Source organism: Mobula hypostoma, chromosome 9, assembly GCF_963921235.1.
Source record: "Mobula hypostoma chromosome 9, sMobHyp1.1, whole genome shotgun sequence".
Classification (NCBI taxonomy): domain Eukaryota; kingdom Metazoa; phylum Chordata; class Chondrichthyes; order Myliobatiformes; family Myliobatidae; genus Mobula; species Mobula hypostoma.
In genome coordinates, this window is record NC_086105.1 from 86,056,113 (window position 1) to 86,082,622 (window position 26,510).

The 26,510-nt window shown below is 47.2% G+C and overlaps 1 protein-coding gene across 1 annotated transcript in view; it reads right to left on the minus strand.

Annotated features, from left to right (window-relative positions):
- The window catches only part of LOC134351294 (delphilin-like), a 431,912-nt gene that overhangs the window by 181,998 nt on the left and 223,404 nt on the right, over positions 1 to 26,510 (minus strand). The gene's annotated exons all lie outside the window — the stretch shown is intronic.

Consider the following 26,510-nt stretch of genomic DNA (forward strand, 5'->3'; position numbering starts at 1 on the left):
TATGCATTTGCAAGTGTGATGCAAAGGAATACAGCAGGCATCATGAGTTCAGGTACTCAAAAGTGGCAGATTGTGGAATACACACTCTGCGGTTTTAAGTATATACTGTTTAACTGCTACCCGTCTTTGATATTTTGCGTACTGTGGGAATTAGTATGGAGATATCTCAGGGAGAGGTTTTACCCAGATACATCTACCAGAATGGCACCTATTGAAATCAGGCAACGTCAGGGTGAGAACCCTGATGATCCCAGCCAGCTCTTGACATGGATTACGACTATTCATAAGCCCTTCACCCCCGGGGAGAAACAGAGCATTTTGTCCGAGTTGCCCTCACTTAAAGTCGCCTGTGGGAATTCAGAATTCTGGCGCAATCTCGAGGAAATGGTTGAAATTCACCAGGTGCACCCTAAAGATATACATGTGTTAGTGAAAGCGAAGTGCCCGAGGAATATGTGGGACAGGGTGGCCCGGCGGGTGCAGGATGGTACATGGGCAACTACCGGGAGCTCCAGTAATGAAGAAAGATATCATTCTTTTAAAGGGGAAGTGAGGCAGCGACTGGGGGGAGGCGAGAGTAGCTGGGGAACGATAATGGCAGTGATCCAGAGGGCTGACGAGACAGCCATGGATTATGCAGAACATAAATATCGAGCACATGAGGAGTATTCAGGGTTGGATAATCCAGAGAGGGATGACCCAGTCTTCCTAAAAATGGTGAAGGAAGGCCTGAGCTCAGCCAACCAGGAAGTTTTAGATATAGGCATAACGGTAGGGTCCACCTACTCTGCAATAGTTTCGTGGGCCAGTGACATAGACCAAAGAAAAGGGAAGAGAAATCATAAAGTGGGTATAGTGGATGCACCTGCTTGATGTCCCGGAGAGTTTGTTTTGCTTGCCGGCAGCCAGGGCACCTAGCAAAGGACTGCCGGACCAGACAGTGAAGCAGTTGATATGCTACAGCTGTGGCCTATCGGGACATGGCTAGAGACAGTGTCCAAAAGGGAGGGGGAAAACCCAGGCGAAGGTCACGGCAGACACCCAGTCACTCGCCCCATTAGCAACCAGTCTGACTGTCGATCAGATCAAAGAGCTAGTAACGGTGCCTCTTGGGGCAGAAAAAGATGTGGCAGCGGGCTCCACTGCCAGTGCTGGTGACCCGCGGATGTACACAGCGGCATTGTCAGGGGGACGACAATGCAATATGTTAGTGGACACAGGGGCATCAGTATCGATAATAGACTTACCCTTACCAACAACCGGACAGGCCAGTTATATCAGAGGTGTAGGAGGAAATACAGTAAAAGCAGAAAGAAGCAAGAAGCAAATACTAGAAATCGGGGGAGTGCAGCTTCCACTGTATTTCTGGGTATGTCCACATAATGAGGGCACGATCCTTGGAATAGACATCCTAAGGGAAGCAGGAGCTGTTATAGGTTCGGAAAAGGGAGAAATAATGTGGATGAGTCAGGGGCAGCGAACGCATCCAACCAACAGAATACACAACCTGCCTAGTATAGTCGCAGCTGCTCTGAATGTCATCAGAGACTGCAGCCCGCATGGTGTCTATTGGTTACCTTGTCAGCAGTTCCCAGCAGTGTTGGTTACACAGCAGCAAGATTGTGAGCAGGTAAAGATAGACCCAATTAAAATAGAGGAGGTTCTGTATAAACTCCCTAAGCAGGACCCTATACAAACTGACACACTGACCGCTGTTCAGGGTATAGCGAAGGAACAAAAACACCAGGGGATACTCAGAGAGACTGCGGCCATTCCAGAACATAAAGTTTTCCCAGTTCCTCCAAGGGCAGACATTACTGCGAAGAAGGCAGCAGAGGAACAAGAGGCAATTGAAATTGCAAGTGTACAGGAGGAAATGACAGACTCTAGCTTAGTAAAATTATATGAAGAGGTAGAGGCAGAAGAGAAGGAAAAATGGAGGGGAAAAGGAACAAAGGAGGGACCAGATGGGTGCTGGACACATGGGGAGGAAAGAGTCACGGTGGCCCCACCGTGTATTAGACAGATACTACTAAAGTTATATCATGGGGTGATGCATCAGGGAAGGCAGAGCATGATCACAACCCTCCAGCAGGACTGGTGGTGGCCAGGGATGTTGAGAAATTCTGCCGTCGTTGTATCATTTGTGCCCAGCATAACCCTGGTAAGGGCAGAAAGCTACAGCTGGCAAATCAACCTCGGCCGAGGGGACCCTGGGAAAACATCCAGATAGACTTCACAGGGCCCCTGCCAAAAAGCAGGGGGAAAAGCTACTGTCTAGTAATTATGGATCACTTCACCCGGTGGGTAGAGGCTTTCCCATCAAGGGACTGCACCGCCCGCACCGCTGCATGGATCCCAGTTCAGGAAATCCTCCCAAGGTGGGGAACCCCAGTTCAAGTGGATTCAGATCAGGGAGCACATTTCATGGGAAAAGTGTTGAAGGAATGTGCCAACTGCTAGGGATTCGACAACGGTTCCATGTACCCTACCACCCCCAGAGTTCAGGGGTGGTTGAAAGGATGAACCAAACAATCAAGAATGTGTTAGCCAGAGCTATAGCTGAGACAGGAAAGACATGGGTTGATGTATTACCAGTAATCCGGATGAGATTGCGTGCAACCCCGAACCACACGTTGGGTCTCAGCCCCTACGAATTATTGATGAGGCGAGCAATGCGACTTCCCTATGGGGTAATTACAGGTTGCGGGGAGCCTGGGGCTTACAGGGATAGAATGACCCAATATGTGAAAGACCTTTGTAACCAACTTAATTAGTAAAGGACCGAGCGAAACAACAGCAGCGAATTGCTGATCAGAGAGAGCCAGAGGGAAAAAGGATAGTCCTTTCACAGCCCGACGACCAAGTTATGGTGAGGGTGCTGCCAGAAAGGCCGGGGTTTGCCCCCAAGTGGATAGGACCACAGACGGTACTGTTAACGAATGATACGTGTGTCTGTGTACAGACTCGGCGAGGCAGCCAGTGGAAACACTGGACCCAGATTAAAGCATACAAGTCACTCTCTTGTTGCTCCCACAGACAGAGTGGGGGACCAAGTGTACCCAGTAACCATGTAATTACAGAGAACCTAAGAGAGGAACACCAGCCGGCCATACCAGACCTGACCACAGGTGATGAAAACATACCCAGAGAAAACGCAATGGCAGAAAACGCCGAGAACGTAGCAGAAGACACTGAGAACGTGTTGGAAAACCACGAATAGCCTGCTAAAGTGTGATGTTGATGGTACTCTGTAAAGAAGGCTGGTTGCTGAAGGTAGATGATTAATTTTATAGCATAGTATAGAAAATTTATTGGGAAATAGATGGGGAGGGAGTTTTGAGTTAAAGCAGAGACAGCAAGTTCCACCACTTCGATGGCATTTCAGACTGCACACGGCATCTGAAAGCAGTCACCCCCAGTCTGAGGAGCTGGGACCTTTTCAGCAGTTGAGCCAGAGCTCGACCGGACAGTTCGGAAAGGGGTGCCACTGGGGAGAGGTTCCTGCAGACTTTTACGTAGAGGCCACCCCAACCCCTTCCTGTACATTGATGAGAAGGCCTGTGGGTGCTCCTGGAAGGAGAGTTTCAGCGACCAGAGGATAAAGAGCTGAAGAGAAAAGAATGTGATTAAGCTGCAGTCAGCCTTCAGGGAAAGAGCAGGGACACCAAAGGAGCCACATTTCCTAAAGACTTGGAACAGCCTCTCTGCTTAACATTTGGTAGGTAGCGATTAGGGAATGCTAGGATAGATATCGAGGTACATAAAATTGGCGGGGGAATTTTGAGACAGGACATTTTTGCGGCCCTATTTGAGCAGATCCTCCTAGGTTGGCCTTTCCTGATACAAATTTAATTTTTGTCCAGGAGGGCCAAGAGGAGGAACTGTTAGAGTGAGTTTTTTGGGTAGATGATTCGTTTACACTTAAATGACTTTGGCCACCAGACTCCTATTTGACAAAGCACTGTGGATTGAGTCCACAACAATGCGCTTCCTAAAAAGGTGTGAATACCAGATGCTTCTGGCGCCGTAGTTTGACCAGATGCTGTAGTTTCGAAGACAGTATTATCTATACTTTATAAATATTAATTGTCTTTTATGTTAGCACATAAAATGCCAGATAAATGTATTGTGGATTTAACTTGCATTCCTAAAGGCTGTGGATACCAACCCAGACATGTTGGTGTCAGAAGGAAAGGATGAAGTTAGGAGGTGTGATGCTTTGTATGTAGCTTCAAAAGGAAGCATTGTCTATGCATTGTCTATAACTTTTTAAGTAGCGATTGCCTTTGTGTTTAGCATATAAATATCAAGCCCACATTGGGCTAGCAGACCTTTCTACTGAAAGCATCTCCGTCGGTATGATGCCTGCTGTACCTTGTTGTGTCGAATAAAGAAGCTGCTTTGTATCTACCAGTGACTCTATCTCTCCGGTGATTTCATCCATGCTACAACAGAAACTGCAATGGTAAAAAGACATTCAATAGGTTTCAATGAGATTTCCCCCCCATTCTTCTGAATTCCAGTGAGTACAGGCCCAGAGTCACTAAACATTCCTCATATGATGCCTTTCAGTCCCAGAATCATTTTTGTGAACCTCCTTTGAACCCTCTCCAATGTCAAAGGGCCCAAAACTGCTCACAATACTCCAAGTGTAATCTCACCAGTGCTTCATAAAGCCTCAACATTACATCTTGGCTTTGATATTTATATGAAGCCTCCACAACCACCTGTGGCAATGAAAATCTACAGATTCACACCTCTCTAGCTAAAGAAATTCCTTGTCTCCTCACATCCCTGGCAGAGAATGCCCCTATATATTATGGTCTTATGAAAATGCATGAGTCATTATCCTACAACTAAACTAATTATGTGCCATGTCGTATGATGTAGATTATCATGGTCCCATGACCATGATTGTTCATGGCAAATTTACCTAAAGAAGTGGTTTGCTATTGGCTTCTTCTGGCAGTGACCCCAGTTCTTCAGAGATTATTTGCCACATATAAATAAGTTAAAAGATAAAATTCCAACAAACTTCTGACGGACCACCAATGTTGTGGCTAGTTATGAGACACTCTGGGAGGAGTCATATTATAACCAGCAGCAGATCATAGTACTTTGACTTGTTGTTAGAGCAGGAAGGTTGGGTGGATAGCTGCTGGGAGCTAGGCCAATGCCTTGCAGCTCCAGACATTTAGGAGCACAAGGAATTTTCATCAAAGCCAAATAGAAAATGCAATGAGATTCAGGCCACTGCCAGAATTTTGGTGAATATGATCACTGTGTGAAGCAGGGTTTCCACTGTCCAAATGGATTGTTGCAAACAATACTGCCCTCTCTACAGCACAAATAACTCAGCACCACCCCAGGCATCTAGTACATAGATGTCTAGCTCCTCAATAACTTCTTCTTAGTCTTTATTAAGAGCATCTGGAGTACTGCATGCAGTTCTGGTCTCCTTACTTGAAGAATGATGTACTGGCTTTGGAGACAGTGCAGAGGAGGTTCACCAGGTTGATTCCAGAGATAAGGAGATTAGACTATGAAGAGAGGTTGAGTCACCTGGGTTTGTACTCGCTGGAATTCAGAAGAATGAGAGATCTTATAGAAACATATAAAATCATGAAAGGGATAGATAAGGTAGAGGGAAGAAAGTTGTTTCCACTGGTAGGTGAGACTAGGACTAGAGGATATAGCATCAAAATTCGGGGGAGTAGATTTAGGACGGAGAGGAACTGATTTTCACAGAGAGTGGTGAATCTGTGGAACTCTCTGCCCAATGAAGCAGTAGAGACAACCTTAGTAAACATACTTAAGACAAGATTGGATAGATTTTCACATATTAGGGGAATTAAGGATTATGGAGAAAAGTCAGGTAGGTGGAGCTAAATCCATGGCTACATCAGCCATGACCTTATTGAATGGCGAAGCAGGCTTGACAGGCCAGATGCCCTACTCCTGCTCCTGTTTCTTATGTTCTTATTAAATTAAGTGAAAATATTAAAATATCACAGTTAGTTAACATGGATTAACTTAGGCTATCTCAGAGTTCATGTTACAAAAAAAACTAATAGTTAATAGTTATAATTGTAAATGCATCTCTGATACTGATATTCATTTCTTTGGGGATGAGAGCAAGAAGCCAGGGATCCTAAAGAACATAAGGAGCTGAGCTGAGATGAATAAGAGATGGTGAGATGTGACACTTCATTGAACATTCCCACACCTGGAGCCAGGCAGGAAGAAAGTCCATAACCATGGTTCACAACTGTGGCCTTGCTACTGACACAAACCAGAGCAGCAAAACTTACATGTCTCACAGATCACCTACGCTCCAAATCTCCACACACAGACATAAACACAACACACGTACATGCAAAGTCTCCTCGACGACACAGCCCATCTTACCAAGAGGTACAGAGGTATCTTGAGTCCAGCATGCTAGATCCCTGAAGTGGCTACACAAATGGCTAAGGTGATAAAAAAAAAGCAAATTTATTCCCCCAGGTAGTTAATCTGATCAAACATTCTAATTAATCAATCACAAACATGAGAAAGTCTGCAGATGCTGGAAATCCGAGCAACACACACACACAGTGTTGGAGGAATTTAGCAGGCCAGGCAGCATCTATGATAAAGAGTAAACAGTCGACGTTTCAGGCCAAGACCCTTCCTCAGGACTGGAGAAGAAAGACGAAAAGTTAGAGTAAGAAGGTAGGGTGAGGGGAGGAAAAATACAAGGTGATGGGTGAAACTGGGAGGGGGAAGGGGGAAGTAAAGAGCAGGGAAGTCGATTGATGAAAGAGATACAGGGCTGGAGAAGGGGGAATCTGATAGGAGTGATCAGAAGGCCATGGAAGAAAGGGAAGGGGGAGGAGCACCGGAAGGAGGTGATGGGCAGGTTAAGGAGATAACATGAGAGGGGAAATGGGAATGAGGAATGGTAGTGGGGGAGGGCATTTACCAGAAGTTCAAGAAGCTGATGTTAATGCCATCTGGTTGGAGGCTACCCAGACGGAATACAAGGTGTTCCTCCAACCTGAGCGTGGCCTCATCATGGCAGTAGAGGAGGCGATGGACTGACATGTCGGAATGGGAATGGGAAGTGGAATTAAAATGGGTGTCCAAGTTAGTCTGTCACTGCACTGCACTATAGACACTTCAAATCACTTTTTATAATGCTGTTTACATGGTAAATATGTGCTGGTAGTTCTGTATTTATGCACATTTTATTCCATATCTGTCATTTAACCTCTAAGTTTTTAATATAATTCTTTATTCTTTATAATTGTTGAATGTTGATTTTTGTTGCATGTTACATCCTGACCAACAGACCACAGCAAGTTCCAAATAAATGTATATGGTGAAGAAAGTTGATCCTTGATCCAAATTAAATGCTTCACTTCATTGGTAGGGGTGAGTAAGGAAGCCATGCTGCAAGTATATAAAACCTTAATCAGAAAACACGTGGTGCATTGTGTGAAATTCCAGTCACTCCATTATAGGAAGAACATGGAGATTATGGAAAAGGTGCAAAAGTTTCCCAGGATACTGCTTGGATTAGAGACACGAGATACACGGATAGGCTGGACAAGCCTAGGTTGTTCTCCTTAGAGTGTCAAAGACTGGAAGAGGCCTGATAGAGGTTCTTTTTAAATTATGAGAGGCATAGATACGGCAGACAGTCATAACCTATTTGCAGGATAGGAAATGTCAAACTCCAGAGAACCTGCTTTTAAAGTTAGAGGCAGGAAGTTTAAAGGTGATGTGAGAAGCAAATGTTTTTACACAAAGAGTGGCAAGTGCCTGGAATGGGTTACCAGCGCTACTACTGGAATTATACAGCCTAGTGGGGTTTAACGGACATACGCATGAATATAAAGGAATGGAGAATATGGATAACAAACAGGACCAGAACATTTAGTATAAATGGGTATCATGGGCTGAATGATTTCTCCAGCTCTGTACTATTCTACGTTTATTTTCTACAGTATAACCCACAAAAATGGCCTATCCTAGCAAATTATAGGTATCGTGTGCAGTTTTGGTCCCCTAATCTGTGGAAAGACATTGTTGCCATAGAGGGAGAACAAAGAAGGTTCACCAGATTGATTCCTGGGATGGCAGGACTTTCATATGAAGAAAGACTGGATGAACTGGGCTTGTACTCGTTGGAATTTAGAAGATTGAGGGGAGATCTTATTGAAACGTATAAAATCCTAAAGGGATTGGACAGGCTAGATGCAGGAAGTTCCCGATGTTGGGGAAGTCCAGAATGAGGAGTCACAGTTTAAAGATAAAGGAGAAGCCTTTTAGGACCGAGATGAGGAAAAACTTCTTCACACAGAGAGTGGTGAATCTGTGGAATTCTCTGCCACAGGAAACAGTTGAGGCCAGTTCATTGGCTATATTTAAGAGGGAGTTAGATATGGCCCTTGTGGCTAAAGGGATCAGGGGGTATGGAGAGAAGGCGAGTACAGGGTTCTGAGTTGGATGATCAGCCATGATCATACTGAATGATGGTGCAAGCTTGAAGGGCCAAATGGCCTACTCCTGCACCTATTTTCTATGTTTCTATGTTTCTACATCTTTCCAAACACAAAACTGATCAGGCTAGAGGAGAGGGTATTCCTCATTATGAGTACAGGATTTTTGTAGTCTTTCAACTCGAATGAAACTGAGGATGCCACTAGACACAAGAAGCACCTCACAGAGGAAGAACGGCAGTGCGCCACTGAACCTGACAAGGTTGAACAGGTTAGATCAGCTTTTCTCAACCTTCATGCCCTGGAGAAACCATTGGAATAATTTTCAGATCTCAGGAAACCTCTGCATAAAAATTATTACATCTAGAGCTCACGGTATGTAAACATGATCAGTAAGTTGTAGACATAGGAACATAGGAACCTAGAAAACCTACACTACAATACAAGCCCTTTGGCCCACAAAGTTGTGCCGAACATGTCCCTACCTTAGAAATTACTAGTCTTACCTATAGCCCTCTATTTTTCTAAGCTCCATGTACCTATCCAAAAGTCTCTTAAAAGACCCTATCATATCCGAGGCGCAGCCCATTCCACACACTCACCACTCTCTGTGTAAAAAAACTTAGCCCTGACATCTCCTCTGTACCTACGCCCCAGCACCTTAAACCTGTGTCCTCTTGTGGCAACCATTTCAGCCCTAGGAAAAAGCCTCTGACTATCCACATGATCAATGCCTCTCATCATCTTATACACCTCTTTCAGGTCACCTCTCATTCTCCATCGCTCCAAGGAGAAAAGGTCGAGTTCACTCAACCTATTTTCATAAGGCATGCTCCCCAATTCAGGCAACAACCTTGTAAATCTCCTCTGCACCCTTTCTATGGCTTCCACATCCTTCCTGTAGTGAGGTGACCAGAACTGAACACAGTACTTCAAGTGCGGTCTGACCAGGGTCCTATATAGCTGCAACATTACCTCTCGGCTCCTAAATTGACTCGGACCCCAAGATCCCTCTGATCCTCCACACTGCCAAGAGTCTTACCATTGATATTATATTCTGCCATCATACTTGACTTACCAAAATGAACCACTTCACACTTATCTGGGTTGAACTCCAACTGCCACTTCTCAGCCCAGTTTTGCATCCTATCAATGTCTCGCTGTAACCTCTGACAGCCCTCCACACTATCCACAACACCTCCAACCTTTGTGTCATCAGCAAACTTACAAACCCATCCCTCCACTTCCTCATCTAGGTCATTTATAAATAATAATACAAAAGCAATTGTCAATGTTATTTTGAGTAGAGAATGAATTTTTTGCCAACCTTTCTTGAAATCAATCTCTTTCTTTCCCATTCATAAATTTTTAAAACTCACAAGGCAAAGATAATAAATTTCTCAATTCTGGGTCAAACTTGAGATAAGCACACATGGACTTCACCTTCAACGAAAATGAGAGGATTTCTATCCTTGCTCTTAATGCTTGATAAACAAGAAAAATGTTGCTCACACATGTAGGAAGTTAGAAACTGCAGCAAGATGTTCATTGCTTTCCTATGAATAGCAGGATACTCTTCTTTTACAGAAATCCAGAACTCGTACAGGGCAGGTCAGTAAATCTCATCTTCAGTGCACGATCAGACTGCAGCTCACAAAGTTTTCCCTCTTCCTTCAAAGTCAAGTTTGCAGGCTGAGCAGAAGATTCAGAGAAAGGCTCCCTCACCCAGTGTTGAAAGGGAGGAAAATTACTGTTCGATTTTGTTCTGTAGTTCTTCCAGGTGGTTTTCAATAAGACTCGTGATTTTCTGATCCTTCCTCACTCTTAAGCCCAAGCAGCAGTGGAAACATTTCAAGATTTCCTTGTGCAATATCATTTTTCCAAAGACTGAGTTTCCTTTTAAACCCAAGAATTTTGTCAATTTGAAGTCAAAACATTTCCTCCAGGGCCTTGCAGAGACTTGTTCAGCTGATTAATACGATGAAAAATGTCTGCTGAGTAGGCTAGTTTCTGCAGCCATTCTTCATCTTTAAAACACTCAGCAAAATCTGGCCTTCTATTTTCATGAAACAACTGCAATTCACCTTTCAGCTCAAACATCCTGTTGAGATCGCTTCCTCTGCTAAACCAGCAGATTTCTGCATGTAGCAGGAGATAGCTCTGCTCTCTGTACAGGTTTTCACAGACTTTTAAACATTCTCATGAACTGGTAACGTGTTTCATAAGCGTTTTTACTGACTGACTTTATTTTCAAAGGCATTAATCTCGTCGTTTTCAGTTTCCAATAGTTATTTAAAATAATCACTAGTTCTTCGTCTCATTTGGCTGTGAATTGTAGTTCAGCGCCTTTTCAGTTTTGCTGGAAAGATTTTCGGTATCATCAGCCTACAGTCCTCCCCTCTGTGTACTACAACGTCATCAGCCTATCATCCTCCCCTCTGTGTAATACAGAGTCATCAGCCTATCATCCTCCCCTCAGTGTAATACAGTTTCATCAGCCTACCATCCTCCCCTCTGTGTAATACAGCGTCATCAGCCATTCGTCCGCCCCATGTGTAATACAGAGTCATCAGCCTACCGTCCTCCCCTCTGTGTAACACAACACTCAGCAGCCTATCGTCTTCCTGACTGTATCATACAGCGTCATCAGCCGACCGTCCTCCCTTCTGTGTAATACAGCGTCATCAGCCTATCGTCCTCCCCTCTCTGTAATACAGCGTCATCAGCCTACCATCCTCCCCTCTGTGTAATACAGCATCATCAGCCTACCGCCCTCCCCTCTGTGTAATACAAATCTCATCTGCCTAACATCCTCGCCTCTGTGTAATACAATGTTATCAGCATACTCTACTCCCCTCTGTGTAATACAACACTCAACAGCCTATCGTCCTCCCCTCTGTATAATACACCGTCATTTGCCTTCCGTCCTTCCCTCTGTTTAATACAGTGTCATCAGCCTACCACTCTCCCCTAGGTGTAATACATCATCATCAGCCTACCGTCCTCGCCTCTGTGTAATACAACATCATCAGTCTATCATCCTCCCTTCTTTGTAATACAGCGTCATCAGCCTATCATCCTCCCCTCTGTGTAATACAGTGTCATCAGCCCGTCGTCCTTCCCTCTGTGTAATACACCCTCATCAGCCTATCGTCCTCCTCTCTGTGTAATACAGCGTCATCAGCCCATCATCCTCTGCTCTGTGCGATACAACGTCATCAGCCTAACGTCCTCCCCTCTGTGTAATACCAGCATCACCAGCCTACCACCCTCCCCGAGATGAAATACACCATCATCAGCCTACCGTCCTCACCTCTGCGTAATACAACATCATCAGCCTATCATCCTCCCATCTGTGTAATACAGTGTCATCAGCCTACTGTCCTCCCCTCTGTGTAAAACAGCGTCATCAGCCTACCGTCCTCCCCTCTGTGTAATACCAGCATCATCAGCCTACCACCCTCCCCAAGGTGTAATACATCATCATCAGCCTACCGTCCTCACCTCTGCGTAATACAACATCATCAGCCTATCGTCCTCCAATCTGTGTAATACAGTGTCATCAGACTATTGTCCTCCCCTCTCAGTAATACAGTGTCATCAGTCTACTGTCCACCCCTCCTTGTAATACAACACTCAGCATCCAAACATCCTCCCCTCTGTATAAAACAGCTCATCACCCTACCGTCCTCCCCTCTGTGTAATACAGCAAAATCATCCTAACGTCCTCCCCCTGTGTAATACACCATCATCGGCCTACAATCCTTACCTCTGTGTAATACAACATCATCAGCCTATCGTCCTCCCCTGTGTGTAATACAGCGTTATGAGCCTACCATCCTCCCGTCTGTGTAACACAGTGTCATCAGCCTACCATCCTCCCCTCTGTGTAATACAGCATCATCAGCCTACCATCCTCCACTCTGTGTCATGCAGCGTCATCAGCCCATCATCCTCCCCTCTGTGCAATACAACGTCATCAGCCTAAAGTCCTCCCCTAGGTGTAATACACCATCATCAGCCTACCGTCCTCACCTCCATGTAATACAACACTCATCATCCATACATCCTCCCCTCTGTGTAATACAACATCACCAGCCTACCACCCTCCCCTAGGTGTAATACACCATCATCAGCCTACCGTCCTCAGCTCTGCATAATACAACATCATCAGCCTATCATCCTCCCATCTGTGTAATACAGTGTCATGAGCCTATTGTCCTCCCCTCTGTGTAATAAAATGTCATCAGCCTATCGTCCTCCCCTCTCAGTAATGCAGTGTCATCAGCCTACTGTCCACCCCTCCATGTAATACAACACTCATCATCCAAACATCCTCCCTTCTGTGTAATACAGCATCACCAGCCTATCGTCCTCCCCACTGTGTAACACAACACTCATCAGCCTATTGTCCTCCCCTCTGTGTAATACAGCGTCATAAGCCTGCCGTTCTACCTTCTGTGTAATACAGTGTCATCAGCCTACCGTCCTCCCCTCCGCGTTCTACAGCGTCATCAGCCCATCGTCTTCCCCTCTGTATAATACAACGTCATCAGCCCATCGTCCTCCCCTCTGTGCAATACAACGTCATCAGCCTAACGTCCTCCCCTCTGTGTAATACAGCGTCATCAGCCTACCGTCCTCCCGTCTGTGTAAAACAGCGTCATCAGCCTACCGTCCTCCCCTCTGTGTAATACCAGCATCACCAGCCTACCACCCTCCCCTAGGTGTAATACACCATCATCAGCCTACCGTCCTCACCTCTGCGTAATACAACATCATCAGCCTATCATCCTCCCATCTGTGTAATACAGTGTCACCAGCCTATTGTCCTCCCCTCTCTGTAATACACAGTCATCAGCCTATCGTCCTCCCCCTGTGTAATACAACGTCATGAGCCTACCGTCCCTCCCTCTGTGTAATACAGTGTCATCAGCCTACAGTCCTCCCCGCTGTGTAATACGGCTTCATCAGCAGAGTCTCCTCCCCACTGTTCAATACAAAATCATCACCCTACCGTCCTACCCTCTGTGTAATACAGAGTCATAAGCCTACCATCCTCTCCTCTGTGTAATACAACACTCATCAGCCTATAGACCTCCCCTCTATGTAATGCAACACTCATCAGCCTATTGTCCTCTCTTCTGTGTAAAACAGCGTCATGAGCCTACCGTCCTCCCTTCCGTGTAATACAACAATCATCAGCCATTCGTTCTTCCCTCTGTGTGATACTACACTCATCAACCTACCATCCTCCCCTCTGTGTAATGCACAATCATCAGCCAATTGTCCTCCCCTCTGTCTAATACACAGTCATCAGCCTATCGTCCTCCCCCTGTGTAATACAACATCATCAGACTATCATCCACCCCTCTGTTTCACACAACACTCATCAGCCGATTGTCCTCCACTCTGTGTAATACACTCTCATCATCCAAACAGCCTCCCCTCTGTGTAAAACAGCGTCATCACCCTACCGTCCTCCCCTCTGTGCAATACACACTCATCAGCCTATTATCCACCCCTCTGTTTCACACAACACTCATCAGCCTAACATCCTCCCCTCTGTGTAATACAGCGTCATCAGCCATTCGTCCCCCCTCTGTGTCATACCACACTCATCAGCGTACCATCCTCCCCTCTGTGTAATGCAACAATCATCAGCCTATTGACCCCCTCTGTCTAATACACAGTCATCAGCCTATCGTTCTCCACCTGTGTAATACAGCGTCATCAGCCTACCGTCCACCCCTCTGTGTAATACAACACTCATCAACCTACGTCCTCCCATCTGTGGAATACAACACTCATCAACCTACGTCCTTCCATCTGTGTAATACAACACTCATCAGCCTATCATCCACCACTCTGTTTCACACAACACTCATCAGCCGATCTTCCTCCACTCTGTGTAATACACTATCATCAGCCTACCATCCTCCCCTCTGTGTAATACAGCGTCATCAGCCTACCATCCTCCACTCTGTGTCATGCAGCGTCATCAGCCCATCGTCCTCCCCTCTGTGCAATACAACGTCATCAGCCTAAAGTCCTCCCCAAGGTGTAATACACCATCATCAGCCTACCGTCCTCACCTCCATGTAATACAACACTCATCATCCATACATCCTCCCCTCTGTGTAATACAGCATCACCAGCCTATCGTCCTCCCCACTGTGTAACACAACACTCATCAGCCTACCGTCCTCCCCTCTGTGCAATACCAGCATCACCAGCCTACCACCCTCCCCTAGGTGTATAATACATCATCATCAGCCTATCATCCTCCCATCTGTGTAATACAGTGTCATGAGCCTATTGTCCTCCCCTCTGTGTAATAAAATGTCATCAGCCTATCGTCCTCCCCTCTCAGTAATGCATTGTCATCAGTCTACTGTCCACCCCTCCATGTAATACAACACTCATCATCCAAACATCCTCCCCTCTGTGTAATACAGCATCACCAGCCTATCGTCCTCCCCACTGTGTAACACAACACTCATCAGCCTATTGTCCTCCCCTCTGTGTAATACAGCGTCATCAGCCTGCCGTCCTACCTTCTGTGTAATACAGTGTCATCAGCCTACCGTCCTCCCCTCTGCGTTCTACAGCATCATCAGCCCATCGCCTTCCCTCTGTATAATACAGCATCATCAGCCCATCGTCGTCCTCTCTATGCAATACAACATCATCAGCCTACTGTCCTCCCCTCTGTGTAATACAGCATCATCAGCCAAACGTCCTCCCCTCTGTGTAAAACAGCTTCATCAGCCTATTGTCCTCCTCTCTGTGTAATACAGCGTCATCAGACTACCATCCTCCACTCTGTGTCATGCAGCGTCATCAGCCCATCGTCGTCCCCTCTATGCAATACAACATCATCAGCCTACTGTCCTCCCCTCTGTGTAATACAGCATCAGCAGCCAAACGTCCTCCCCTCTGTGTAAAACAGCTTCATCAGCCTATTGTCCTCCTCTCTGTGCAATACAACGTCATCAGCCTAACGTCATCCCCTCTGTGTAATACCAGCATCACCAGCCTACCATCCTCCCCTAAGTGTAATACACCATCATCAGCCTACCGTGCTCAACTCTGCGTAATACAACATCATCAGCCTATCATCCTCCCATCTGTGTAATACAGTGTCATCAGCCTACGGTCCTCCCCTCTGTGTAAAACAGCGAGAGCAGCCTACCGTCCTCCCCTCTGTGTAATACCAGCATCACCAGCCTACCACCCTCCCCAAGGTGTAATACATCATCATCAGCCTACCGTCCTGACCTCTGCGTAATACAACATCATCAGCCTATCATCCTTCCATCTGTGTAATACAGTGTCATCAGACTATTGTCCTCCCCTCTCAGTAATACAGTGTTATCAGTCTACTGTCCACCCCTCCTTGTAATACAACACTCATCATCCAAACATACTACCCTCTGCATAAAACAGCGTCATCACCCTACCGTCCTCCCCCTGTGTAATACAGCATCATCGGCCTACAATCCTTACCTCTGTGTAATACAACATCATTAGCCTATCATCCTCCCCTGTGCGTAATACAGCGTTATGAGCCTACCATCTTCCCGTCTGTGTAACACAGTGTCATCAGCCTACCATCCTCCCCTCTGTGTAATACAGCATCATCAGCCTACCATCCTCCACTCTGTGTCATGCAGCGTCATCAGCCCATCGTCCTCCCCTCTGTGCAATACAACGTCATCAGCCTAAAGTCCTCCCCTAGGTGTAATACACCATCATCAGTCTACCGTCCTCACTCCATGTAATACAACACTCATCATCCATACATCCTCCCCTCTGTGTAATACAGCATCACCAGCCTATCGTCCTCCACTCTGTGTCATGCAGCGTCATCAGCCCATCGTCCTCCCCTCTGTGCAATACAACGTCATCAGCCTAAAGTCCTCCCCTAGGTGTAATACACCATCATCAGTCTACCGTCCTCACCTCCATGTAATACAACACTCATCATCCATACATCCTCCCCTCTGTGTAATACAGCATCACCAGCCTATCGTCCTCCCCACTGTGTAACACAACACTCATCAGCCTACCGTCCTCCCCTCTGTGCAATACCAGCATCACCAGCCTACTGTCCTCCCCTCTGTGTAATACAGCATCATCAGCCTATTGACCTCCCATTTGTGTAATACAGCGTCATCAGCCTACCGTCCTCCCCTCTGTGTAATACAACACTCATCAACCTACGTCCTCCCATCTGTGTAATACAACACTCATCAGCCTATTATCCACCCCCTCTGTTTCACACAACACTCATCAACCTACGTCCTCCCATCTGTGTAATACAACACTCATCAGCCTATTATCCACCCCCTCTGTTTCACACAACACTCATCAGCCGATCGTCCTCCACTCTGGCTAATACACTCTCATCAACCTACCGACCACCTCACTGTGTGATACAACGTCATCAGCCTATCGTCCTCCCCACTGTGTAACACAACACTCATCAGCCTACCGTCTCCCCTCTGTGCAATACCAGCATCACCAGCCTACCACCCTCCCCTAGGTGTAATACACCATCATCAGCCTATCATCCTCCCATCTGTGTAATACAGTGTCCTGAGCCTATTGTCCTCCTCTCTGTGTAATAAAATGTCATCAGCCTATCGTCCTCCCCTCTCAGTAATGCAGTGTCATCAGTCTACTGTCCACCCCTCCATGTAATACAACACTCATCATTCAAACATCCTCCCCTCTGTGTAATACAGCATCACCAGCCTATCGTCCTCCCCACTGTGTAACACAACACTCATCAGCCTATTGTCCTCCCCTCTGTGTAATACAGTGTCATCAGCCTACCGTCCTCCCCTCTGCGTTCTACAGCGTCATCAGCCCATCGTCTTCCCCTCTTTATAATACAGAATCATCAGCCCATCGTCGTCCCCTCTGTGCAATACAACATCATCAGCCTACTGTCCTCCCCTCTGTGTAATACAGCATCATCAGCCAAACGTCCTCCCCTCTGTGTAAAAAGCCTCATCAGCGTATTGTCCTCCTCTCTGTGTAATACAGTGTCATGAGCCTACCATCCTCCCGTCTGTGCAACACAGTGTCATCAGCCTACCATCCTCCCCTCTGTGTAATACAGCGTCATCAGCCTACCATCCTCCACTCTGTGTCATGCAGCGTCATCAGCCCATCGTCCTCCCCTCTGAGCAATACAACGTCATCAGCCTAACGTCCTCCCCTCTGTGTAATACAGCGTCATCAGCCTACCGTCCTCCCCTCTGCGTAATACAACATCATCAGCCTATCATCCTCCCATCTGTATAATACAGTGTCATCAGCCTATTGTTCTCCCCTCTCTGTAATACACAGTCATCAGCCTATCGTCCTCCCCGTGTAATACAACGTCATCAGCCTACCGTCCCTCCCTCTGTGTAATACAGTGTCATCAGCCTACAGTCCTCCCCGCTGTGTAATACGGCTTCATCAGCCTATAGACCTCCCCTCTATGTAATGCAACACTCATCAGCCTATTGTCCTCCCTTCTGTGTAAAACAGCGTCATGAGCCTACCGTCCTCCCTTCTGTGTAATACAACAATCATCAGCCATTCGTCCTTCCCTCTGTGTGATACTACACTCATCAACCTACCATCCTCCCTTCTGTGTAATGCAGAATAATCAGCCAATTGTCCTCCACTCTGTCTAATACACAGTCATCAGCCTATCGTCCTCCCGCTGTGTAATACAACATCATCAGCCTACCGTCCCTCCCTCTGTGTAATACAGTGTCATAAGCCTACAGTCCTCCCCTCTGTGTAATACGGTGTCATCAGACAATCGTCCTCCCCTCTGTGTAATACAGTGTCATCAGCCTATCATCCTTCCCTCTGTGCAATACAACGTCATCAGCCTAACGTCCTCCCCTCTGTGTAATACAGCGTCATCAGCCTACCGTCCTCCCCTCTGTTGTAATACAGTGTAATGAGCCTACAGTCCTCCTCTCTGTGTAAAATAGCTTCATCAGCCTATTGTCCTCCCATCTGTGTAATACAACGTCTTCAGCCTACTCTCCTCCCCTCTGTTCAATACAACATCATCAGCCTACTGTTCTCCCCTCTGTGTAATACAGTGTCATCAGCCTACTGTCCTCCACTCTGTGTAATACAACACTCGTCAGTCTACTGTCCACCCCTCCTTGTAATACAACACTCATCATCCAAACATACTCCCCTCTGTATAAAACAGCGTCATCACCCTACCGTCCTCCTCCTGTGTAATACAGCATCATCGGCCTACAATCCTTACCTCTGTGTAATACAACATCATCAGCCTATAGTCCTCCCCTGTGTGTAATACAGCGTTATGAGCCTACCATCCTCCCGTCTGTGTAACACAGTGTCATCAGCCTACCATCCTCCACTCTGTGTCATGCAGCGTCATCAGCCCATCGTCCTCCCCTCTGTGCAATACAACATCATCAGCCTAAAGTCCTCCCCTAGGTGTAATACACCATCATTAGCCTACCGTCCTCACCTCCATGTAATACAACACTCATCATCCATACATCCTCCCCTCTGTGCAATACCAGCATCACCAGCCTACCACCCTCCCCTAGGTGTAATACAACATCATCAGCCTATCATCCTCCCATCTGTGTAATACAGTGTCATGAGCCTATTGTCCTCCTCTCTGTGTAATAAAATGTCATCAGCCTATCGTCCTCCCCTCTCAGTAATGCAGTGTCATCAGTCTACTGTCCACCCCTCCATGTAATACAACACTCATCATTCAAACATCCTCCCCTCTGTGTAATACAGCATCACCAGCCTATCGTCCTCCCAACTGTGTAACACAACACTCATCATTCAAACATCCTCCCCTCTGTGTAATACAGCATCACCAGCCTATCGTCCTCCCAACTGTGTAACACAACACTCATCAGCCTATTGTCCTCCCCTCTGTGTAATACAGCGTCATCAGCCTGCCGTCCTACCTTCTGTGTAATACAGTGTCATCAGCCTACCATCCTCCACTCTGTGTAATACAACACTCGTCAGCCTACGTCCTCCCATCTGTGTAATACAACACTCATCAGCCTATCATCCTCCCCTCTGTTTCACACAACACTCATCAGCCGATCGTCCTCCACTCTGTGTAATACACTGTCATCAGCCTACTGTCCTCCCCTCTGTCTAATACAGCGTCATCAGCCTACCATCCTCCCCACTGTGTAATACCCTGTCATCAGCATATCGTCCTTCTGCTGTGTAATAGAGCGTCATCAGCCTACCGTCCTCCCAGCGGTGTAATACATCATCATCAGCCTACCGTCCTTGCCTGCGTGTAATACAACGTCATCAGCGTATCATTCTCCCCTCTGAGTAATACAGTGTCATCAGCCTATCGTCCTCCCAGCTGTATAATAAAATTTCATCAGCCTATCGTCCTCCCCTCTGAGTAATGCAGTGTCATCAGTCTACTGTCCACCCCTCTGTGTAATACAACGCTCATCATCCAAACATCCTCCCCTCTGTGTAATACAGCGTCATCAGCCCATCATCCTCTCCTCTGTGCAACACAACGTCATCAGTCTAACGTCCTCCCCTCTGTGTAACACAGCACTCACCAGCCTATAGTCCTCCCTTCTGTGTAATACAGCGTCATCAGCCTAGCGTCTTCCACTCTGTGTTCTACAGCATCATCAGCCTATCCTCCTCCACTCTGTGTAATACAGCGTCATCAGCCTATCGTCCTCCCAGCTGTATAATAAAATTTCATCAGCCTATCGTCCTCCCCTCTGAGTAATGCAGTGTCATCAGTCTACTGTCCACCCCTCTGTGTAATACAACGCTCATCATCCAAACATCCTCCCCTCTGTGCAATACGTCATCAGCCAAACATCCTCCCCTCTGTGTAAAACAGCCTCATCAGCCTATTGTCCTCATCTCTGTGTAATACAGCGTCATGAGCCTACCATCCTCCTGTCTGTGCAACACAGTGTCATCAGCCTACCATCCTGCCCTCTGTGTAATACAGCGTCATCAGCCTACCATCCTCCACTCTGTGTCATGCAGCGTCATCAGCCCATCGTCCTCCCCTCTGTGCAATACAACGTCATCAGCCTACTGTCCTCCCCTCTGTGTAAAACAGTGTCATCAGCCTACCGTCCTCCCCTCTGTGTAATACAGCGTCATCAGCCTACCATCCTCCACTCTGTGTCATGCAGCGTCATCAGCCCATCATCCTCCCCTCTGTGCAATACAACGTCATCAGCCTACTGTCCTCCCCTCTGTGTAAAACAGCCTCATCAGCCTATTGTCCTCATCTATGTGTAATACAGCGTCATCAGCCTACCATCCTCCACTCTGTGTCATGCAGCGTCATCAGCCCATCGTCCTCCCCTCTGTGCAATACAACGTCATCAGCCTACTGTCCTCCCCTCTGTGTAAAACAGTGTCATCAGCCTACCGTCCTCCCCTCTGTGTAATACCAGCATCATCAGCCTACCACCCTCCCCTAGGTGTAATACATCATCATCAGCCTACCGTCCTCACCTCTGCGTAATACAACATCATCAGCCTATCATCCTCCAATCTATGTAATACAGTGTCATCAGACTATTGTCCTCCCCTCTCAGTAAAACAGTGTCATCAGTCTACTGTCCACCCCTCCTTGTAATACAACACTCAGCATCCAAACATCCTCCCCTCTGTATAAAACAGCGTCATCACCCTACCGTCCTCCCCTCTGTGTAATACAGCAAACTCATCCTAATGTCCTCCCCCTGTGTAATACAGCATCATCGGCCTACAATCCTTACCTCTGTGTAATACAACGTCATCAGCCTACCGTCCCTCCCTCTGTGTAATACAGTGTCATCAGCCTACAGTCCTCCCCGCTGTGTAATACGGCTTCATCAGCCTAGTCTCCTCTCCACTGTTCAATACAAAATCATCCCCCCACCGTCCTACCCTCTGTGTAATACAGAGTCATAAGCCTAACATCCTCTCCTCTGTGTACTACAACACTCATCAGCCTATAGACCTCCCCTCTATGTAATGCAACATTCATCAGCCTATTGTCCTCCCTTCTGTGTAAAACAGCGTCATGAGCGGACCGTCCTCCCTTCTGTGTAATACAACAATCATCAGCCATTCGTCCTTCCCTCTGTGTGATACTACACTCATCAACCTACCATCCTCCCCTCTGTGTAATGCACAATAATCAGCCAATTGTCCTCCCCTCTGTCTAATACACAGTCATCAGCCTATCGTCCTCCCCCGTGTAATACAAAATCATCAGCCTACCATCCCTCCCTCTGTGTAATACAGTGTCATAAGCCTACAGTCCTCCCCTCTGTGTAATACGGTGTCATCAGACAATCGTCCTCCCCTCTGTGTAATACATCGTCATCAGCCTACTCTCCTCCACTCTGTTCAATACAACACTCATCAAACTACGTCCTCCCATCTGTGTAATACAACACTCATCAGCCTATCATCCACCCCTCTGTTTCACACAACACTCATCAGCCGATTGTCCTCCACTCTGTGTAATACACTCTCATCATCCAAACATCCTCCCCTCTGTGTAAAACAGCGTCATCACCCTACCGTCCTCCCCTCTGTGCAATACACACTCATCAACCTACGTCCTCCCATCTGTGTAATACAAGACTCATCAGCCTATTATCCACTCCTCTGTTTCACACAACACTCATCAGCCGATCGTCCTCCACTCTGGGTAATACACTCTCATCAACCTACCGACCACCTCACTGTGTGATACAACGTCATCAGCCTATCGTCCTTCCCACTGTGTAACACAACACTCATCAGCCTACCGTCCTCCCCTCTGTGTAATACCAGCATCAGCAGCCTACCACCCTACCCTAGGTGTAATACACCATCATCAGCTTACCGTCCTCACCTCTGCGTAATACAACAACATCAGCCTATCATCCTCCCAACTGTGTAGTACAGTATCATCAGCCTACAGTCCTCCCCGCTGTGTAATACGGCTTCATCAGCCTAGTCTCCTCCCCACTGTTCAATACAAAATCATCACCCTACCGTCCTACCCTCTGTGTAATACAGAGTCATAAGCCTACCATCCTCTCCTCTGTGTACTACAACACTCATCAGCCTATAGAACTCCCCTCTATGTAATGCAACACTCATCAGCCTATTGTCCTCCCTTCTGTGTAAAACAGCGTCATGAGCCTACCGTCCTCCCTTCTGTGTAATACAACAATCATCAGCCATTCGTCCTTCCCTCTGTGTGATACTACACTCATCAACCTACCATCCTCATTCTGTGTAATGCACAATAATCAGCCAATTGTCCTCCCCTCTGTCTAATGCACAGTCATCAGCCTATCGTCCTCCCCCTGTGTAATACAATATCATCAGCCTACCGTCCCTCCCTCTGTGTAATACAGTGTCATAAGCCTACAGTCCTCCCCTCTGTGTAATACGGTGTCATCAGACAATCGTCCTCCCCTCTGTGTAATACATCGTCATCAGCCTACTCTCCTCCACTCTGTTCAATACAACACTCATCAAACTACGTCTTCCCATCTGTGTAATACAACACTCATCAGCCTATCATCCACCCCTCTGTTTCACACAATACTCATCAGCCAATTGTCCTCCACTCTGTGTAATACACTCTCATCATCGAAACATCCTCCCCTCTGTGTAAAACAGCGTCATCACCCTACCGTCCTCCTCTCTGTGCAATACACACTCATCAACCTACGTCCTCCCATCTGTGTAATACAACACTTATCAGCCCATTATCCACCCCTCTGTTTCACACAACACTCATCAGCCGATCGTCCTCCACTCTGGGTAATACACTCTCATCAACCTACCGACCACCTCACTGTGTGATACAACGTCATCAGCCTATCGTCCTCCCCTCTGTGTAATACAGCCTCATCAGCCCATCATCCTCTCCACTGTGCAATACAACATCATCAGCCTAACATCCTCCCCTCTGTGTAATACAGCGTCATCAGCCATTCGTCCCCCCTCTGTGTCATACCACACTCATCAGCGTACCATCCTCCCCTCTGTGTAATGCAACAATCATCAGCCTATTGTCCCCCCTCTGTCTAATACACAGTCATCAGCCTATCGTTCTCCCCCTGTGTAATACAACGTCATCAGCCTACCGTTCCTTCTTCCATGTAATACAGTGTCATCATCCTACAGTCCTCCCCTCTGTGTAATACGGAATCATCAGCCTATCGTCCTCCCCTCTGTGTAATACGAAGTCATCAGCCTACACTACACCCCGCTGTTCAATACAACATCATCAGCCTACTGTCCTCCCCTCTGTGTAATACAACGTCATTAGCCTATCGACCTCCCATTTGTGTAATACAGCGTCATCAGCCTACCGTCCACCCCTCTGTGTAATACAACACTCATCAACCTACGTCCTCCCATCTGTGTAATACAACAATCATCAGCCTATCATCCACCACTCTGTTTCACACAACACTCACCAGCCGATCTTCCTCCACTCTGTGTAATACAGCGTCGTCAGCCTACCATCCTCCACTCTGTGTCATGCAGCGTCATCAGCCCATCGTCCTCCCCTCTGTGCAATACAACGTCATCAGCCTAAAGTCCTCCCCTAGGTGTAATACACCATCAACAGCCTACCGTCCTCACCTCCATGTAATACAACACTCATCATCCATACATCCTCCCCTCTGTGTAATACAGCATCACCAGACTATCGTCCTACCCACTGTGTAACACAACACTCATCAGCCTACCGTCCTCCCCTCTGTGCAATACCAGCATCACCAGCCTACCACCCTCCCCTAGGTGTAATACACCATCATCAGCCTACCATCCTCACCTCTGCATAATACAACATCATCAGCCTATCATCCGCCCATCTGTGTAATACAGTGTCATGAGCCTATTGTCCTCCCCTCTGTGTAATAAAATGTCATCAGCCTATCGTCCTCCCCTCTCAGTAATGCAGTGTCATCAGTCTACTGTCCACCCCTCCATGTAATACAACACTCATCATCCAAACATCCTCCCCTCTGTGTAATACAGCATCACCAGCCTATCGTCCTCCCCACTGTGTAACACAACACTCATCAGCCTATTGTCCTCCCCTCTGTGTAATACAGCGTCATCAGCCTGCCGTCCTACCTTCTGTATAATACAGTGTCATCAGCCTACCGTCCTCCCCTCTGCATTCTACAGCGTCATCAGCCCATCGTCGTCCCCTCTGTGCAATACAACATCATCAGCCTACTGTCCTCCCCTCTGTGTAATACAGCATCATCAGCCAAACGTCCACCCCTCTGTGTAAAACAGCTTCATCAGCCTATCGTCCTCCCTTCTGTGTAATACAGCGTCATCAGCCTACCATCCTCCACTCTGTGTCATGCAGCGTCATCAGCCCATCGTCCTCCCCTCTGTGCAATACAACGTCATCAGCCTAACGTCCTCCCCTCTGTGTAATACCAGCATCACCAGCCTACCATCCTCCCCTAAGTGTAATACACCATCATCAGCCTACCGTCCTCACCTCTGCGTAATACAACATCATCAGCCTATCATCCTCCCATCTGTATAATACAGTGTCATCAGCCTACCGTCCTCCCCTCTGTGTAATACCAGCATCACCAGCCTACCACCCTCCCCAAGGTGTAATACATCATCAGCCTACCGTCCTCACCTCTGCGTAATACAACATCATCAGCCTATCATCCTCCCATCTGTGTAATACAGTGTCATCAGACTATTGTCCTCCCCTCTCAGTAATACAGTGTTATCAGTCTACTGTCCAACCCTCCTTGTAATACAACACTCATCATCCAAACATACTCCCCTCTGTATAAAACAGCGTCATCACCCTACCATCCTCCTCCTGTGTAATACAGCATCATCGGCCTACAATCCTTACCTCTGTGTAATACAACATCATCAGCCTATCGTCCTCCCCTGTGTGTAATACAGCATCATCAGCCTACCATCCTCCACTCTGTGTCATGCAGCGTCATCAGCCCATCGTCCTCCCCTCTGTGCAATACAACGTCATCAGCCTAAAGTCCTCCCCTAGGTGTAATACACCATCATCAGCCTACCGTCCTCACCTCCATGTAATACAACACTCATCATCCATACATCCTCCCCTCTGTGTAATACAGCATCACCAGCCTATCGTCCTCCCCACTGTGTAACACAACACTCATCAGCCTACGGTCCTCCCCTCTGTGCAATACCAGCATCACCAGCCTACCACCCTCCCCTAGGTGTAATACAACATCATCAGCCTATCATCCTCCCATCTGTGTAATACAGTGTCATGAGCCTATTGTCCTCCTCCCTGTGTAATAAAATGTCATCAGCCTATCGTCCTCCCCTCTCAGTAATGCAGTGTCATCAGTCTACTGTCCACCCCTCCATGTAATACAACACTCATCATTCAAACATCCTCCCCTCTGTGTAATACAGCATCACCAGCCTATCGTCCTCCCCACTGTGTAACACAACACGCATCAGCCTATTGTCCTCCCCTCTGGGTAATACAGCGTCATCAGCCTGCCGTCCTACCTTCTGTGTAATACAGTGTCATCTGCCTACCGTCCTCCCCTCTGCGTTCTACAGCGTCATCAGCCCATCGTCTTCCCCTCTTTATAATACAGAATCATCAGCCCATCGTCGTCCCCTCTGTGCAATACAACATCATCAGCCTACTGTCCTCCCCTCTGTGCAATACAGCATCATCAGCCAAACGTCCTCCCCTCTGTGTAATACAGCGTCATGAGCCTACCATCCTCCCGTCTGTGCAACACAGTGTAATCAGCCTACCATCCTCCCCTCTGTGTAATACAGCGTCATCAGCCTACCATCCTCCCCTCTGTGTAATACAGCGTCATCAGCCTACCATCCTCCACTCTGTGTCATACAGCGTCATCAGCCCATCGTCCTCCCCTCTGTGCAATACAACGTCATCAGCCTAACGTCCTCCCCTCTGTGTAATACAGCGTCATC